This window comes from Xenopus laevis, chromosome 1L (assembly GCF_017654675.1).
Source record: "Xenopus laevis strain J_2021 chromosome 1L, Xenopus_laevis_v10.1, whole genome shotgun sequence".
In the NCBI taxonomy this organism is placed as follows: Eukaryota; Metazoa; Chordata; class Amphibia; order Anura; family Pipidae; genus Xenopus; species Xenopus laevis.
The window spans coordinates 29,603,294-29,621,357 of NC_054371.1; the positions used below are offsets into that span (position 1 = coordinate 29,603,294).

The 18,064-nt window shown below is 42.1% G+C and overlaps 1 protein-coding gene across 17 annotated transcripts in view; it reads right to left on the minus strand.

Annotated features, from left to right (window-relative positions):
- The window catches only part of proml-1 (prominin 1), a 112,933-nt gene extending 112,099 nt beyond the window's left edge, over positions 1-834 (minus strand). For 8 of the 17 annotated variants that reach the window (XR_005966583.1, XR_005966576.1, XR_005966575.1 and 5 more), the window contains exon 1: positions 477-833. The gene's annotated coding sequence lies outside the window, so the exon portion shown is untranslated. Of the gene's footprint in view, positions 1-476 lie in introns of all 17 variants that reach the window. The other 9 variants (XR_005966574.1, XR_005966581.1, XM_041588080.1 and 6 more) reach the window with 3 other exon arrangements.
- Positions 835-18,064: the final 17,230 nt, after the last annotated feature.

Sequence of the window (18,064 nt, forward strand, 5' to 3'; positions counted from 1 at the left end):
TAATGATTACCCATATAAGGGGATTGGAATACTAACACTTTTTCAAGATCAAAATATTCAACAATCAACATGGGGCATATTCACTAAACTCCAATGTAGTACCCAAAGGTGACACATTACCTGTGTTGGGTAAAAAGCAAATGATAGCTGCTACAATCGTAACTGTCTACCCTTGAACCATCTGCTGCACTCAATAGGCCATTTCTCCCAGTTTTCCTTGATACCTGCAGGCTGTACAACATAGCTGGTATGGAGTTTATTTAGTAGATGGGCTAGGGACTTGTTACATTTGATTTGCATATATATAAGACATGTGACATAAAAGTTTCGCCCCGTCATTTTGCCCCACATTATGGAAGTTGCTACTGCACTGAGATTTTTCCTCTATTGTCCTTAATCAGCTAAAATATCGTTTACTATACCTTCTCCTCCACTCTGTATCTACTCCCGCTACCACCCAGCACTAAGTGCCTCACCTGCAACATACTGTGTGACCTCCAGCCATGGCTCCTGCTGCTCCTCGTGCTTGTGGGACAAATTCAGTGTCACTTCACGACCTCTTCCTCGTGGGGCAGCAGATCATGGGGCCAATTGCCGCATCTCAAGCTCCTCGCCTGGTCCCGCCGTGTCTCTGCAGCAAGAAGAAGCGCGCGTCTGCCGCATCCTCTCCTCACCCAGGAGTCGCTCTCCCACAGACCAGCGCTGCAGCCTCACACCCGCTATGAATCATTCATCATCCGCCACCAGCAGCTCCCAGGGGCCCCGCGCGTTCAACACTTACAAGCCTGGCACAGACAGCCCTCTGCTCCACTTGCAGCAGCCACTGAGCTCCTCGCCTTTACTTCTGGGAGCAATAGAATAGAATCGCTGCCTCCTGCCTGGGAGATCACTGGGGGGGGGGGGTTCTCATCAAGGTCACAAACTTAACTGAAGGGCACTCGGGACTTGTTGCAAAGTGCTTATTATATAGATCTATTATATACTGTATAGAAGCACTGTCTGACCTACTGCACTTCTCAGTATCATTTACTTTCAAGGGAAAGAGACTGTGACTGTGGGATAGCAGGTATAGTAGGGAGAGATGGTGCCTATAGTAACAGTGGATAATAGTCTCTGGGAAGGGAGTGTGACTGTGGGATAGCAGGTATAGTAGGGAGAGATGGTGTCTATAGTAACAGTGGGATCATAGTCTCTGGGAAGGGAGTGTGACTGTGGGATAGCAGGTATAGTAGGGAGAGATGGTGTCTATAGTAACAGTGGTTAATAGTCTCTGGGAAGGGAGTATGACTGTGGGATAGCAGGTATAGTAGGGAGAGATGGTGCCTATAGTAACAGTGGTATAATAGTCTCTGGGAAGGGAGTGTGACTGTGGGATAACAGGTATAGTAGGGAGAGATGGTGCCTATAGTAACAGTGGATAATAGTCTCTGGGAAGGGAGTGTGACTGTGGGATAACAGGTATAGTAGGGAGAGATGGTGCCTATAGTAACAGTGGATAATAGTCTCTGGGAAGGGAGTGTGACTGTGGGATAGCAGGTATAGTAGGGAGAGATGGTGCCTATAGTAACAGTGGGATAATAGTCTCTGGGAAGGGAGTGTGACTGTGGGATAGCAGGTATAGTAGGGAGAGATGGTGCCTATAGTAACAGTGGGATAATAGTCTCTGGGAAGGGAGTGTGACTGTGGGATAGCCGGTATAGTAGGGAGAGATGGTGCCTATAGTAACAGTGGGATAATAGTCTCTGGGAAGGGAGTGTGACTGTGGGATAGCAGGTATAGTAGGGAGAGATGGTGCCTATAGTAACAGTGGGATAATAGTCTCTGGGAAGGGAGTGTGACTGTGGGATAGCAGGTATAGTAGGGAGAGATGGTGCCTATAGTAACAGTGGATAATAGTCTCTGGGAAGGGAGTGTGACTGTGGGATAGCAGGTATAGTAGGGAGAGATGGTGCCTATAGTAACAGTGGGGATAATAGTCTCTGGGAAGGGAGTGTGACTGTGGGATAGCAGGTATAGTAGGGAGAGATGGTGTCTATAGTAACAGTGGTTAATAGTCTCTGGGAAGGGAGTATGACTGTGGGATAGCAGGTATAGTAGGGAGAGATGGTGCCTATAGTAACAGTGGGGATAATAGTCTCTGGGAAGGGAGTGTGACTGTGGGATAACAGGTATAGTAGGGAGAGATGGTGCCTATAGTAACAGTGGATAATAGTCTCTGGGAAGGGAGTGTGACTGTGGGATAGCAGGTATAATAGGGAGAGATGGTGTCTATAGTAACAGTGGGATAATAGTCTCTGGGAAGGGAGTGTGACTGTGGGATAGCAGGTATAGTAGGGAGAGATGGTGCCTATAGTAACAGTGGGGATAATAGTCTCTGGGAAGGGAGTGTGACTGTGGGATAGCAGGTATAGTAGGGAGAGATGGTGTCTATAGTAACAGTGGTTAATAGTCTCTGGGAAGGGAGTATGACTGTGGGATAGCAGGTATAGTAGGGAGAGATGGTGCCTATAGTAACAGTGGTATAATAGTCTCTGGGAAGGGAGTGTGACTGTGGGATAACAGGTATAGTAGGGAGAGATGGTGCCTATAGTAACAGTGGATAATAGTCTCTGGGAAGGGAGTGTGACTGTGGGATAACAGGTATAGTAGGGAGAGATGGTGCCTATAGTAACAGTGGATAATAGTCTCTGGGAAGGGAGTGTGACTGTGGGATAGCAGGTATAATAGGGAGAGATGGTGTCTATAGTAACAGTGGGATAATAGTCTCTGGGAAGGGAGTGTGACTGTGGGATAGCAGGTATAGTAGGGAGAGATGGTGCCTATAGTAACAGTGGGATAATAGTCTCTGGGAAGGGAGTGTGACTGTGGGATAGCAGGTATAGTAGGGAGAGATGGTGCCTATAGTAACAGTGGGATAATAGTCTCTGGGAAGGGAGTGTGACTGTGGGATAGCAGGTATAGTAGGGAGAGATGGTGCCTATAGTAACAGTGGGATAATAGTCTCTGGGAAGGGAGTGTGACTGTGGGATAGCAGGTATAGTAGGGAGAGATGGTGCCTATAGTAACAGTGGATAATAGTCTCTGGGAAGGGAGTGTGACTGTGGGATAGCAGGTATAGTAGGGAGAGATGGTGCCTATAGTAACAGTGGGGATAATAGTCTCTGGGAAGGGAGTGTGACTGTGGGATAGCAGGTATAGTAGGGAGAGATGGTGTCTATAGTAACAGTGGTTAATAGTCTCTGGGAAGGGAGTATGACTGTGGGATAGCAGGTATAGTAGGGAGAGATGGTGCCTATAGTAACAGTGGGGATAATAGTCTCTGGGAAGGGAGTGTGACTGTGGGATAACAGGTATAGTAGGGAGAGATGGTGCCTATAGTAACAGTGGATAATAGTCTCTGGGAAGGGAGTGTGACTGTGGGATAGCAGGTATAATAGGGAGAGATGGTGTCTATAGTAACAGTGGGATAATAGTCTCTGGGAAGGGAGTGTGACTGTGGGATAGCAGGTATAGTAGGGAGAGATGGTGCCTATAGTAACAGTGGGATAATAGTCTCTGGGAAGGGAGTGTGACTGTGGGATAGCAGGTATAGTAGGGAGAGATGGTGCCTATAGTAACAGTGGGATAATAGTCTCTGGGAAGGGAGTGTGACTGTGGGATAGCAGGTATAGTAGGGAGAGATGGTGCCTATAGTAACAGTGGGATAATAGTCTCTGGGAAGGGAGTGTGACTGTGGGATAGCAGGTATAGTAGGGAGAGATGGTGCCTATAGTAACAGTGGATAATAGTCTCTGGGAAGGGAGTGTGACTGTGGGATAGCAGGTATAGTAGGGAGAGATGGTGCCTATAGTAACAGTGGATAATAGTCTCTGGGAAGGGAGTGTGACTGTGGGATAGCAGGTATAGTAGGGAGAGATGGTGCCTATAGTAACAGTGGATAATAGTCTCTGGGAAGGGAGTGTAACTGTGGGATAGCAGGTATAATAGGGAGAGATGGTGTCTATAGTAACAGTGGGATAATAGTCTCTGGGAAGGGAGTGTGACTGTGGGATAGCAGGTATAGTAGGGAGAGATGGTGCCTATAGTAACAGTGGGATAATAGTCTCTGGGAAGGGAGTGTGACTGTGGGATAGCAGGTATAGTAGGGAGAGATGGTGCCTATAGTAACAGTGGGATAATAGTCTCTGGGAAGGGAGTGTGACTGTGGGATAGCAGGTATAGTAGGGAGAGATGGTGCCTATAGTAACAGTGGGATAATAGTCTCTGGGAAGGGAGTGTGACTGTGGGATAGCAGGTATAGTAGGGAGAGATGGTGCCTATAGTAACAGTGGATAATAGTCTCTGGGAAGGGAGTGTGACTGTGGGATAGCAGGTATAGTAGGGAGAGATGGTGCCTATAGTAACAGTGGGATAATAGTCTCTGGGAAGGGAGTGTGACTGTGGGATAGCAGGTATAGTAGGGAGAGATGGTGCCTATAGTAACAGTGGGATAATAGTCTCTGGGAAGGGAGTGTGACTGTGGGATAGCAGGTATAGTAGGGAGAGATGGTGCCTATAGTAACAGTGGATAATAGTCTCTGGGAAGGGAGTGTGACTGTGGGATAGCAGGTATAGTAGGGAGAGATGGTGCCTATAGTAACAGTGGATAATAGTCTCTGGGAAGGGAGTGTGACTGTGGGATAGCAGGTATAGTAGGGAGAGATGGTGCCTATAGTAACAGTGGATAATAGTCTCTGGGAAGGGAGTGTAACTGTGGGATAGCAGGTATAGTAGGGGGAGATGGTGCCTATAGTAACAGTGGATAATAGTCTCTGGGAAGGGAGTGTGACTGTGGGATAGCAGGTATAGTAGGGAGAGATGGTGCCTATAGTAACAGTGGATAATAGTCTCTGGGAAGGGAGTGTAACTGTGGGATAGCAGGTATAGTAGGGAGAGATGGTGCCTATAGTAACAGTGGGATAATAGTCTCTGGGAAGGGAGTGTGACTGTGGGATAGCAGGTATAGTAGGGAGAGATGGTGCCTATAGTAACAGTGGGATAATAGTCTCTGGGAAGGGAGTGTGACTGTGGGATAGTAGGTATAGTAGGGAGAGATGGTGCCTATAGTAACAGTGGGATAATAGTCTCGGGTAGTGACTGTTGAGGTGATATAAGTTATAGAAGTCCAGGATTAAACCAAAAAAAGCCTTTCAAACTTGTCAGCCAAACCCATATGGATCTTTTTCTTTATATTTTTTTCTGAACAACTGTTGTGTTGTTATAAGAGAAGTATTCTAGACTCAAATATAACCAGCACATAATTATTATTCTAATAAGTGACCTGACAACCAATTAGCATACAGTATATAATTATAACATGTAAGTAAACATTTCTCTTGTACATCTTCTTACCTTGAGCCACCATTTTGTGATGTTCTGGGTGTCACTCCCTGATCACCTGACAGGGAAAAAAAAGAGCGGGAAATGTAGCAGGAAGAAATGTGGAAGTAAAAGACACAGCTCTGTCCAGTCATGGGCTGATATAGTCTAGTAGTCAATAGTATTGGTTTGTGTGTGAGCACAGGGACTCATAGAAACTTAGTACTTAAAATACCAGTGTTTCCATATAGGATTATCCACAATATATATAATATCCATGAAACGTGCAGTCATTACAGTTGTTTTTGTTCACACACACATATATCAGTCCGCTCCATGTACACCGATCAACAGAAATTTGCTTGGCAAGATAACCAGCTTCCAGAACTATTCCATTAGTCTTTCTTGCACTTCATTTATCACTTGCCTCAGACTCACAGATATTTGCCAACTGTGATCGGAAGCTCTTGCCAAGAACCTTTATGTGTGTAGCTCGAGGCTTGATAAAAACAATTTCATTTTGTTCTCAGAACCATTTTAATCTGTTGTTAAGATCATGGCGAACCCAATTAATCCGTAACAACTGCAATTTGGGTAACCTTTAATAACTTAGCATGAAAACACAAGTACAATTGGGCTGCTGTCAATTATACAGCAATGGGGTGAGGGGCCCTGAGGCAATAGCAGGATTTTCACAGGGGGCGTTTCATAGTTACATTTAACATTTTGGGCCCTTATTTCATGAAAATGTTTTTCATTTATATTTAGACCCAAATAGACACTGTGAAAGGCTTTTTTACACAGTAGGTAACACTGATTGGCCAAGAGTGCGCAAAGCAGGTATGTGCAGGGGGGGGGAGAGGGACAGAGGGAGCCGGGCGACCGGGGCAGTGGGGGGCCCTGCTACTGGTGGTGAGCATCAGGGGGCTCTGCTACTGGGGGGTCCTGATGTGTCAGTTCCGGTGCGTCCTGACCCCCCCCCAGTCCGACCCTGTCCTAAGGGCAATTCCTTCCCATTTAACCCTAAACAATTGCAATTTGAGTTAAGAGAAGGAAAGGCTTGGTACACTTGGGATTGCCAAATCACCCAGGTGATTGTATTGACTTACCTGAAATCTCGGGCCGGTGCTCCTATCAGCAGAATGAGAGAATTCTAATACACTCACGATACTTTACACAGCTTGTTAGCTTGCAGCCCAGCGTTGCTTCTGATCACGTGACCCAGCGTGATATTACCAAATAGAAGCAAAAAACAAGTTGAAGTTGAGATGGTAATTGCAAGTGGTGTACCTACGGTACCGCCAAACTTTTTACTGTGTGGAATACAGCCAAACTTTTCAGGAGCTTCACGCTCCCTTCCTCAGTGGTTAAGTGCAGAAAACTGCACCGGCCCGGGGTTATTCCAGTGAGCACCATGAAGCGACTTCTGTCTTCTTCTTTCTTCAAATTTTCCTGGGCAAACGCATGCGCAGTTGAACGAAATAGCCGAGTTTTAGTTAAAGTTCGGCTTTTCGTTCTACTGCGCAAGCGCAGCCCACGAAGAAAAAGGAAGCCGGAAGAGGATCACTCCGTGGTGCTCACTAGTTTAACCCCGGGCCGATGCATTTTTCTGCTGATAGGAGCACCAGCCCAGGGTTTCAGGTAAATGAACACAATCACTTGGGGGTGCCTAACAGGAGCTTTTCCTTCTCCTTTAATGGGGCAGTTCACCCTTTATGTTAACTTTTAGTAGGTTATAGAATGGACAATTCTAAGCAACTTTTCAATTGGTCTTCATCATTTATTTTTTTTTAGAGTTTTTCAGAAACTATATATATATTTATATGAAGTATGGAAATCAAAGCTGTGAAGCTTTACATTGGTCTTTTATTTTATACCTCTCCAAGTGTATCTACTTCTATCCTAGATGAACAAGACAGCATTTATTCAGAGGACAAATGCAGTTAAAGGGACACCTCCAACCAACACTGGGCATTCCACTTCAGAAGAGGCTGGGGGAAAACGAAGGGTCAGACTGGGGCACAGAGGGACCACCAGGACACTAGGGACCCTCCTAGTGACATCCACACCCCCCCCCACACGCACACACACACACTCACAGCTGATCAATGCAGCGGGGCTCTTAGAGACTAGGGCCTTCTCCCAGCATCCTGGTATCCACTCCATGCTGGCCTTTCTACAAGCATAGAATTATTGAGCTATAGTTAAGATAATTAGAGCCAGTTGTATTTCCTGACTGTCCACGGGTTGTGAATTTACATAATAATTGTTTTGCAGGCTGATCTTGGCTGCAGTTGGCAGTCCTACCATAAATATCACTGATTCACAGTGTTGTATATATGTGCCATATACCTTTTTGTATGTTAAATTAATCAGTATTGTAAGCTTTATTTTATTACACCTGTGTCTTTTATCATAGGCAGTTGCTCATGCTTTGGTGCTATGGGTTTTCTATCAGAAGCCTTCGTTGACAGTTCAGTTCCCTAGTGATGCCAGCCCATGGCTCTACCTCTATAAACAGACAAAGATACAATATTAACCTAGAATATTATGGTTTCCACATATAATTATTATTATTATTAACATGTATTTTTAGAACACCAACATATTGCACAGCACTGTAAAATTAATGTGTTTATACAAAGAAATCAGATACATATAAAATACAGAGTTACATGCATAACAACCTGTACCAGTACAAAAGGTGAGAAAGGCCCTGTGCAAAAGAGCTTACAATCTAAAATAAATAAGCAGGTGAGAGATGTAGCATATGGTAATGCATTTAGTAGCTAAACAGAGTGAGGGTAGGCTTCTCTAAATAAGTTTATTTTAAGAGAGCTTTTGAAAGCAGAAAGTTTGGGAGATAGTCGGACAGACTGTGGGACAGCCCTTGCAAAGTCTTGAATGAGAGTATGTGAGGAGGTAATGAGAGAAGAGTTGAGGAGCAGGTCAGTAGAAAAGTGTAGTAAGATATGTAGGGAGAGGCAAAGTTATGAAGTGCTTTGAATGTCAGGGTCATTAATTTGAATTTTTTTCTGAAAGGTAGCGGAAGCCAGTGTAGGGATTGGCAGAGTGGCATGGCAGAGGAGGAGCGGTTGCTGATGTGTATAAGCCAGGCAGTACTGAGAAGCCTATTAGTGAGAAGTGGTTGTTAGCTTCAGCTGTTAAAAAGTCATTAATTAGTCGGGCTAGGACAGTCTCCTTGGAGTGTTGGTGCCTAAAACCAGCAGGTTATTGTCAGAGAGCAATGGTGTTAGGCATTTGTAAACTAGGCACTCAAGTAGTTTAGAGACGAAAGGTAGCAGAGAGATAGGTCAGAGGTTATCAAGATTGGAGGGATCAAGAGAGGGTTTTTTTTCAGAATGGGGGTGACAAGAGCATATTTTAGTTGAGAAAGATTCCAGTTGAGAGCGAGAGATAAAATAGATGAGTTAAGGCTTTGATTAGATAGGGATAGGCATTGCAGAGAAGTTTGGAAGGAATGGTATCAAGTGGGCAGGTAGTAAGGTGAAAAGAGGAGTTTTGAGACTTCCTCATCAGTGACAGGGGAGAAGGAGCACAGAAGCAATTGGGGACTACAGGAATGCCTAGTCTGTTTTCTCATTCTCAGCATTGCAGTGTTGCTGGCACTCTAAAAGTCCGCTTGACTTTGACTTAATTCTTTGACTTAATTCTACTAGATACTGTGTATCATGACCTGGATAAATGAGAATCTTCATAGACATGGCAGTGTTATAATTTGGTATTTATGAATGTGCAATGTGATTTTTTTTACCTGAATTTGCTTCTTCTGAAATCTGTAATAGCTCTGAAATTGAGGTCAATAATAAGTGCTGCGTTAACAGAAACGAAGATTACGCACCACGCAGAAATCATTTCCATCCGACTGGTTTTGTAATTTCCACAACTCAAGCAAAATATTTGACAAAATAGGTAACAATGAAGATTATACAGCTCAGAAAACCAGTGTGACTAGCACCAGCATTTAATAATCAGCCCTGTAGCCTCACCTTATATTACAGGTCAACCTCATTTTCTTCTTGATAATTTGCGAAGACCCCTAAGCTTAGCTTCTCAACAGCTGCTCAGAGCCCACTGAGCATGTGAGTGTCACAGACACTTTCCAAGATGGTGACCCCCTGTGACAAGTCTGAAGTCCTGGATCATTGCTGCTATTGACAAGCTGAAACTTTAGGCTGGTGTAATAAGTTCACTATATAAAATATGGCAGTTTTAGCCATCTTCATTTTTAGGGTTTAGTTCTCCTTTAATTAAATAAAGATGCATTCACCTAAAATTTTGTAGTAAAACCATTGTGTAACTCATAAGGCTTCCAGACAATTGGTCTGGACACAAAGCATAACAAGTACAATACACTGCAGATATAAAACAGAGAATGGCATTGTTACCTGTACAAAAATGTGATTGAGTCTGATATATATTTATACTGAACAAGCCATTTAACTCTCAATGTTTGTCACAAAGCTAGTTTTAAGGCATTTGCCTTGGTTCCCTAGCATCAGAGATGTTCTTTGGAGGAACGGGGGTCCCTCTGATCCAATGTTTGGAACACCAAGTGTGCTGTTTCTCAAGGATAACAAACATCAGACAGAGCACAGTTAATGCTTGAAACGTTGGATTTTTTTCGAATCATTTTTTATTTTTCACAGAATAAAAGGTTCAGAATCCGTCATCTGGAAACCCAGAAAGCTCTGAATTACGGAAAGGTTGTCTCTCATAGGGGTATATTTATCAAAAAGTGAAGTTACACCACTCTCCATTCATTTCTATGGGAAATCAATGAGTGAAGGTTCATCCTTTGATAAATATGCCTTTCATTATCCCATAGAATGGAAAAAAAGGAAAAGACACCAGCGTTTTTTGAACTTTGATGCTTTTTCCACTCAGAATATTATGTAAGTAACAGAAGATTAAGGAAGATCTATGGTCTGAGCTGGCGAAGGCAAGTCTGGCGAAAGAGGTAACGTTCAGTAAAATCCAAATTTTAGTGAATTTGCGGAGTAATGTCCATTCGCCAGAGCGAATTATCGCCTGGCGATAGAATGCAAATGACCACTAGCAACGGTCCCATTTGCTAGTAAATTGGCGCCTGCAGCTGTTAGGGAATTCCCTGCTGGTGGCAATGCTGGCGAAAAGTAGCTAGCGTTAGTCACTTCTTCCTTTTGCGAATCTGCCCCCTAGTGACAAATATCACACCAGTGTGGGGGATCTCCGATCTCTGGTTCCTGGCAGTGGAACACCCCATGGCACTTCCTTCTGTGGGAGTGTCATGGGGCACAAAATGCGTCAGTGGCGAGTATCATGCACTGTATCCAAGCTGAAAATCGTATTTATATTTAATAAAGTAATGTTTTATACATTTTGAAAATCGTGTGAAAGAAATCCGTGATTGCGATACTGCCCCAGAGTCAGGATAAGAATTCTGGTCTGGTTTATCTGTGAAAATAAAATATTGGGTCCTGGGTGCAACATAAAAGCTTCTGCAAAAGACTCTCTGTATCCCTTAAATAAAGAAAGGTAACTGTGCCAGGCAGAAAGGGATCCACTTACTTCAATCATATGATTTCATTCTCACGAGATTTAGGAGACTTTTGGTTATCAAACCTAGTTCATACTTGTGCAAGGACAGACCTGACCCCACAGTCAAGGTGGCCATTCTTCACACATTATCATCGGCACCCAAATACACAACAGGCCATTAAACGCGGCATTAAAATGAATAGCTGTATGTAACTGTATCATTTTTTCATTATGTGCTTAAGGTCACTGGATAGGAAAGGTCTGTTCTAGGATACAATGGAACATTATTACAGTCACAAAGAGACTTTGAACGGAGTCCCAAGTTTTGGGATATTCTACTCACTTAAGGTTGTTCTGAATTTTTTTTCTTCTTGTTCAATTCATGTTGTCTTTTCTATTCAGACATCATTGCTCTTGGATAATGTGCATTACATATAACAAACTGTCAACACAAAGAAATGATTTATAAGGTTTTTACTTGCATTACATGTTATAGAGGATATCTTCTTCCCTTTGATCATGCAGGTGTGAAAGACCTCAGAATACTTGCATGTAAAGCAGTATTTATCAAGGTTTTTTTAAAAAAAAAAAAAAAATGGGACCAAGATTAAAGGAGAACTAAACTTTAAAGATGAATATGGTTAAAAATGCCGTATTTCACATACTGAACTTATTGCACCAGCCAAAAGTTTCAGTTTCTCAATAGCAGCAATGATCCAGGACTTCAAACTTGTCACAGGGGGTCACCATCTTGGAAAGTGTCTGTGACACTCACATGCTCAGTGGGCTCTGAGCAGCTGTTGAGAAGCTAAGCTTAGGGCTCGTCACTAATTATCAAGCAGAAAATGAACTTCACCTGAAATATAAGATGATGATACAGGGCTGATTATTAAATTCTGATGCTAATTGCACTGGTTTCTGTGCTGCCATGTAGTAATTATCTGTATTAATTACTAATCAGCCTTATATTGTGACATTTCTATTCTATGTGTACTGTATATTGTGAGTGGGTCCCTAAGCTCAGTAAGTGACAGCAGCACAGAGCATGTGCAGTAAATCAGCAGAAAAGAAGATGGGAAGCTACTGGGGCATCTTTGGAGACACAGATCTTTACTGCTAAAGGGCTGTGGTTGACTTGGGCTGGTACAGAAGCCCAAAACATAATGTACAACATTTCTAGCTACTTCTTTAGTTAGGCTTTAGTTCTCCTTTAAGGGGGTCATTTATCAATGGTAACAGAGTTTCAGATGTTTGTGAGGTTTTTAATACCTGGAATAAACTCGAGTTGAATGGTTTCTGATTTTTGAAAAAACTTGAATGGGAAAAACTAGAATCAGTATAGTCTGGGTGAAAAAATTTAGCTTTCTGTGAAAAAAAAACTTGAATTGCTCAAATTAATCAAGTTTTCAAGCCAAACCCACTGAAAAAAACCTCGAACATCGTGAAGGCTAAAAACATCGTCAAAATGGTTCAAGAGACGTCTTCCATTGACTTCTACATGACCTTGACACGTTTCAGCTGAAGCATTTTCGGATTCGAGTTATATCCAACTTCAGGGTATAAAAATTCTTTTTTTTTAACTGAAAATTTTAGTTTTGACTGAAAAATACCCTAGAAAACTCAATTTTTTGGGTAAAAATCAACTTGCCCTTTAATAAATAGCCTCAGAAATCTTGAAGTCAGAACTTGTTTGGTCACTGCAATCCCACAACCCTGTAATGTAGCCAAAATCAAGATAAAAGGCACATCTTCACCAGGTTCATTGGCTTACTGTTTAATTGTCCAAGTTCCTGATATTCCATAATATTTCTTAATATTCTGGTTTCTGACCATTGAATATTCACTACAAGACTATTGACTCCATCCTTACCATGCAATTGGACATTGGCCTGTTCCTTGATTTCAAGCTTATTCCCACATTTGAGGTCAAAAAGGCTCGACAACCCTGATAAAGTTACAATGGAATGCACAAGTTAGGACACCCCTGGCCAAATTACATATTTTATTAACTTTGAAATTGTACTACTTTGAAGTGAAAACCGACTGCAAGAGTGTGTTCCGGCAAATCTTAACGCAGAGTCACATTTTATTTTGCCAACTTTAAAGCATAGGACAAACAAAGAAATTAGTCATTGCGGCATATGTAAAATATTGGGTACCTTCCACTTGTCCAGGGATAAACACTGTTTTTGAAAGGTCCCTGATCCTAATTACTTCATTAGGTCTTAATCGCAATTAGAAGTTGTCATCTGTTCTCAATGACAGTGCTTAATAAAATCTCTGACACGCCAAAGCTTTGGCATGACACTTACCCCATGGGCTCCTCTAATCAACAGTGAGAATCTGACAATGAAGATAATTGGTGCCTACAAAGCAGGGGAAGGTTATAGAAAGATCACAAAACAATTCAAGCTCACAGTTTCCACTGTCTGTAATGTCGTCAAGAAATGTCCGTTAAAGGGAACGGTAGAATTCAAGAGCTGCTCATATGTTGGCCAGAAATACAAAAGCAAACCATGATATATGACTGCAGAGCAGTTGCAGGAAGGTTTTGGCGGATACAGGAGTCGTGCTGCACAGTGCAGCATCGCTTGATCATCACAAACATCAATACCTGATAACAGCATCTAAGCCTTTTGGAAACAAGTGCTGTGGGACTGATGAAGTAAAAATGCAGAAGATAAAAGAAGGAGCAGCACTTCTTGCCAACTGCCAAAGCATAATGGATCCACCCCCACGTTAGTCTGGCAGTCAGTGGCACAGGAAACATTGGACATGTAGAGGGCAGAATGGATTTCATAAATTTAGCAAATTTAGACAAATGTCAATGGCCTGATTAAGGGCGGACAAGCCCGAAACGCGTTAGGTGTTCCATGCTGCATGTTTTTACTTCATTGCAATAAAGATGAACGATTTTAACGGAGGCCTGGTGCTGTGGCATTCCATTATTTTTCTCTCTACATATGCTACTGCTTGGAACACTAAGGCTGGTGGCAGATGTGGCTACTGGGGGAGATTAGTTGCCCAGCAACAAATCACCTGTTCTTCGGGCGACTAATCTCCCCTAAATGCCTTCTGTCAGCTAGAATGCAAATCCCTGGTGGGATGGCACTTCGATCGATTCGGCTTTCTGAAGTTGCCTGAAGTTTACTTGTGAGTCCTCTTCGGAAAGCGAATCGTTCCGAGTGCCATCCCGCCGGTGATTTACATTCTAGCTGGCAGGAAGGCATTTAGGGGAGATTAGTCGTTCGAAGAAAAGGCGATTTTTCGCTGGGAGACTATTCTCCCCCAATAGCCACCACGCTAAAGGTGGCCATACACAGTCCTTTAGATCGATTCGGCAGCTTATCTGCCCCAGTGTGGGGGCTTCAGATGGCTCTCTCCGATCGATATCAGGCCAAAAATCCTGAGATCAAGGACCGCACGAATAGTTGTTTTCCTCCTTCAACCTGTCGGCGGCCATTTCTTTCGCTGTAATCGGATCGTTTGGCCCTTGTCTAAAAAACTGTACAATTCAGGTTTTCACTTGATTTTATAGAGTTTTCTTACTGATCCAATTAAATAAAGTTATTTTATTAATAAATAAGGCAAATCGGAGATGGGAGTTTGATCAAGCTTTATTTATTGAAACAATGAGATAAATTTGGATTTTGCAGTTTAGGCCCCTCTAATTTTGGATCCAGAGCATTTGCTCCGCTGTGATGTACAGAACCCGCTCTCATTGTGCTACAGAGAATGGAAACACACGTCACAGAGCTTATGAAAGATTATAAAATTTATTATTTTGTTTTACAAGATGTAATTATAAAACATACTATATTACACAATATGATTTCCAACAGAGAAAAAAAAATGATTCCTGTAGCAGATGACGGAAATATTTCCTTAGCTGCAACGACGATAGCAAAATACAAATCAATTTGTGGCTGTAACTCTTTAGTACCAATCGGTTTTTTCTCTAGGACAATTTTGATGGCGTGATAAAGATACGGTTATGGCAATTTGTACTACAGGTATGAGACCAGTTTTCTTGGAAAATCCAGAAGTACGGTGCCCAAGAAAGTCCAGAATAATTGTCGATTCAGAAGTACGGTGCCCAAAAATGCCCAGATTAATCCGATTATTCTGCCTGACCTTCTGGGCATGTATGGCCTCAATTTATCTGACCAGACTCTCAGAGGCCCATTTATCAAAGGTCGAATTTCGAATTCATGTGAATTTTTTTAAATTCCAATATACTCACAATTCGACTGGGAGTTTATTTAAGAAAAAATTTGAATGGGCAATATTAGATTGAATGGTTCCGACTTATACATGAACTCAGCAGATTTTAGGTGGCGAATATTCGAATTAGGACAGCTTCCATGGTCGAGGGGTGATAAATCTCACATTCAAATTTACATTCGAATAGGGGGATTAAAGTTTGAATATGTGAATTTTGAAATTTGCAAATTCAAATTTGCTATTGGACCCTTGATAAATCTGCCCCTTAATCTCCTGATGTCCCTTCTCAGCATGTGAATGGGGTGTTGGCAAATACCCAACAAACGCTGCCTCAGCTTCTCCAACTACCAATCAGATCGTTTGACTTGGGCTGCCAATGGAGCAACAATGGAGACTTAGCCTTCTGTTGAAATGGGCAAATCAGAGAACTCTCATTGCCTAATTGATTGAGTTTGCCCTCTCAGTTCTCCCAATGACAAACATTTGAGTGTGGCTTGTGTGTGTGTAATGTAACGCTGAACGCTGATCTACTATCACTATTAAACCCTCAGTAGATTAAAGGACACAGATGTGTTTCAGAGAGTAAAATGGACTCAAGCACTGGTTGAATCACCTGTGTGACTCTTTTCCATCCACCTCAATGAACCACAAGATTATATTCTTGTAGCCACATTACAAACACCGAGCAATAGTCTCACACTAAGCAACTAATCTCTATATGCCTAGCAGGATATTATTACAGATAAAATCTCTTTCTGGGCTGATCTTGATGTTTCCAAAAGCATCTTCTCTTTCCAGCCCTGTGTCATAGCTCCTCACTGCACTCAAACTGGGATACTAGCTACTTAATAAACAGATGTTGGATTATAACAAACCTTTAATCCCACCTGTATATTAATAACAATTAATATTGGGGTTCTTATTCAGAGGTGCACTTTGGGAACAGAATGGGTAAAAATTGCAGCATTTAACCAAAATGCTCTAGGAGTTGAGCAATAACTCCAACATCCCACAGAAAAGCTGAATACATAAGTCTGAATGCCTCTGGCCTAAGCATCTTAAACTGTAAGTGGCAGGGAGTGAAAAGGTTTTTATGGATTCATAAATACTAGTAAAATGCAATTTGCCGCAGCTTTGGCTTTTCACGGTAACTTGAAACTGCCGATATATTGTTCTGCTCAAGTCAATTCAAATAGCATTACAGGTATGGGACCTGTTATCCAGAATGCTCAGTACCAGAAGAATTCCGCATAACGGATCTTTTAAGTGTACTAGAAAATCATGTAAACATTAAATAAACCCAATAGGCTGGTTTTGCTTCCAATAAGGATTAATTATATTTTAAGGTGGCCATACACGGGCCGATAAAAGCTGCCGACAGACCGATTCGGCAGCTTATTGGCCCGTGTATGGGGCCCCCCGACTGGCTTCCCCGATCGAGATCTAGCCGAAAGTCAGCCAGATCTCAATCGGATGGGACTAAAAAATCCCGATACGGTCCCGCGATCAGACCGCCCATTACCATTCGTTAGCCCGATATTGCCCACCTCAAGGTGCATCTCTCCTGTCTAAAGATGGGTCTTTCCGATTGATATCTGGACATGATTTTGATCGGGAAGGTTTGATTTTTCTGCTGACCGACCATAGGGCTGAACGTTTAGATTACCCCCAATATAGCCCTGCCGTTGCTCGTATATCGGGGAAAAGATCTGCTCATTTGGCGATGTTGCCAAACTTATAGACTTATAGTCTATGGCCACCTTTACCCATAGATATAAAACAGCCATTTATTGTACAGGTATAGGACAGAGAATGCTTGGGACCTGGGGTTTCCGGGTAATAGATCTTTCTAAAATTTGGATCTTAATACCATAAGTCTGTTAGAAAATCATATACATATTAAATAAACCCAATAGGCTGGTTTTGCTTCCAATAAGGATTAATTATATCTTAGTTGGGATCAAGTACAAGCTACTGTTTTATTATTAAAGAGAAAAGGGAAATCATTTTTAAAAAATGTGGATTATTTGGATAAAATGGAGTCAATGGGAGACGGCCATTCTGTAATCCGGAGCTTTCTGGATAGCGGGTTTCTAGATAACAGATCCCATACCAGTATAACCCTAATTGCTTACCTGATAATTACAATTGCTATTTGTACTTCTTTTCTATAACTTTCATTAAGGTGGGTTTTAATTCAGATGTCAAAAAAGCAGTTTGTACTAATCATCAATATATCATCGCATGTTTGGGTACGTGATTTAATATACGCGACATCTTGAAGTCGCAAATTCTGAAGTGAAGTCATATAGAAAAGCTTTAGTTATAAACCATAAAAGCTGGTGATGTCCCAACATCTGAGTCAGGTTTATGGCAACTGAATGTACAGACTCCCTGTTGAAAAAGGAGGGTGACAAGTAAGAGCTGGTGGTGAACCTTAAAATGAAAATACACATCTTCCCCCATAATTCAGTTGTAGTTGTACCATATATTTCTACTTGCATGCAAGTCAATGAATTTAAGGAAAATGATACTGGAAAGTCTCTTCTGTCTAAAGTTTATGCTAAATACAAACTTAGTTTTGGAAACAACAGTCTTCTAAGGTACAGGTATGGGACCAGTTATGCAGAATGTTCGCGACCTGGGGACTTCCGGATAACGGATCTTTCCGTAATTTGCATCTTCATACCTACTAGAATGTCATTTAAACATTAAATAATCCCAATAGGCTGGTTTTGCCTCCAATAAGGATTAATTATATCTTAGTTGGGATCAAGTACAAGGTACTGTTTTATTATTACAGAGAAAAGGAAATCATTTTTAAACACTTGGATTATTTGGTTAGAATGGAGTCTATGGGAGACGGCCTTTGCGTAGCTTGGAGTTTTCTGGATATTGGATTTCCGGATAACGGATCACAGTAGGATGATAAAGGTAATAC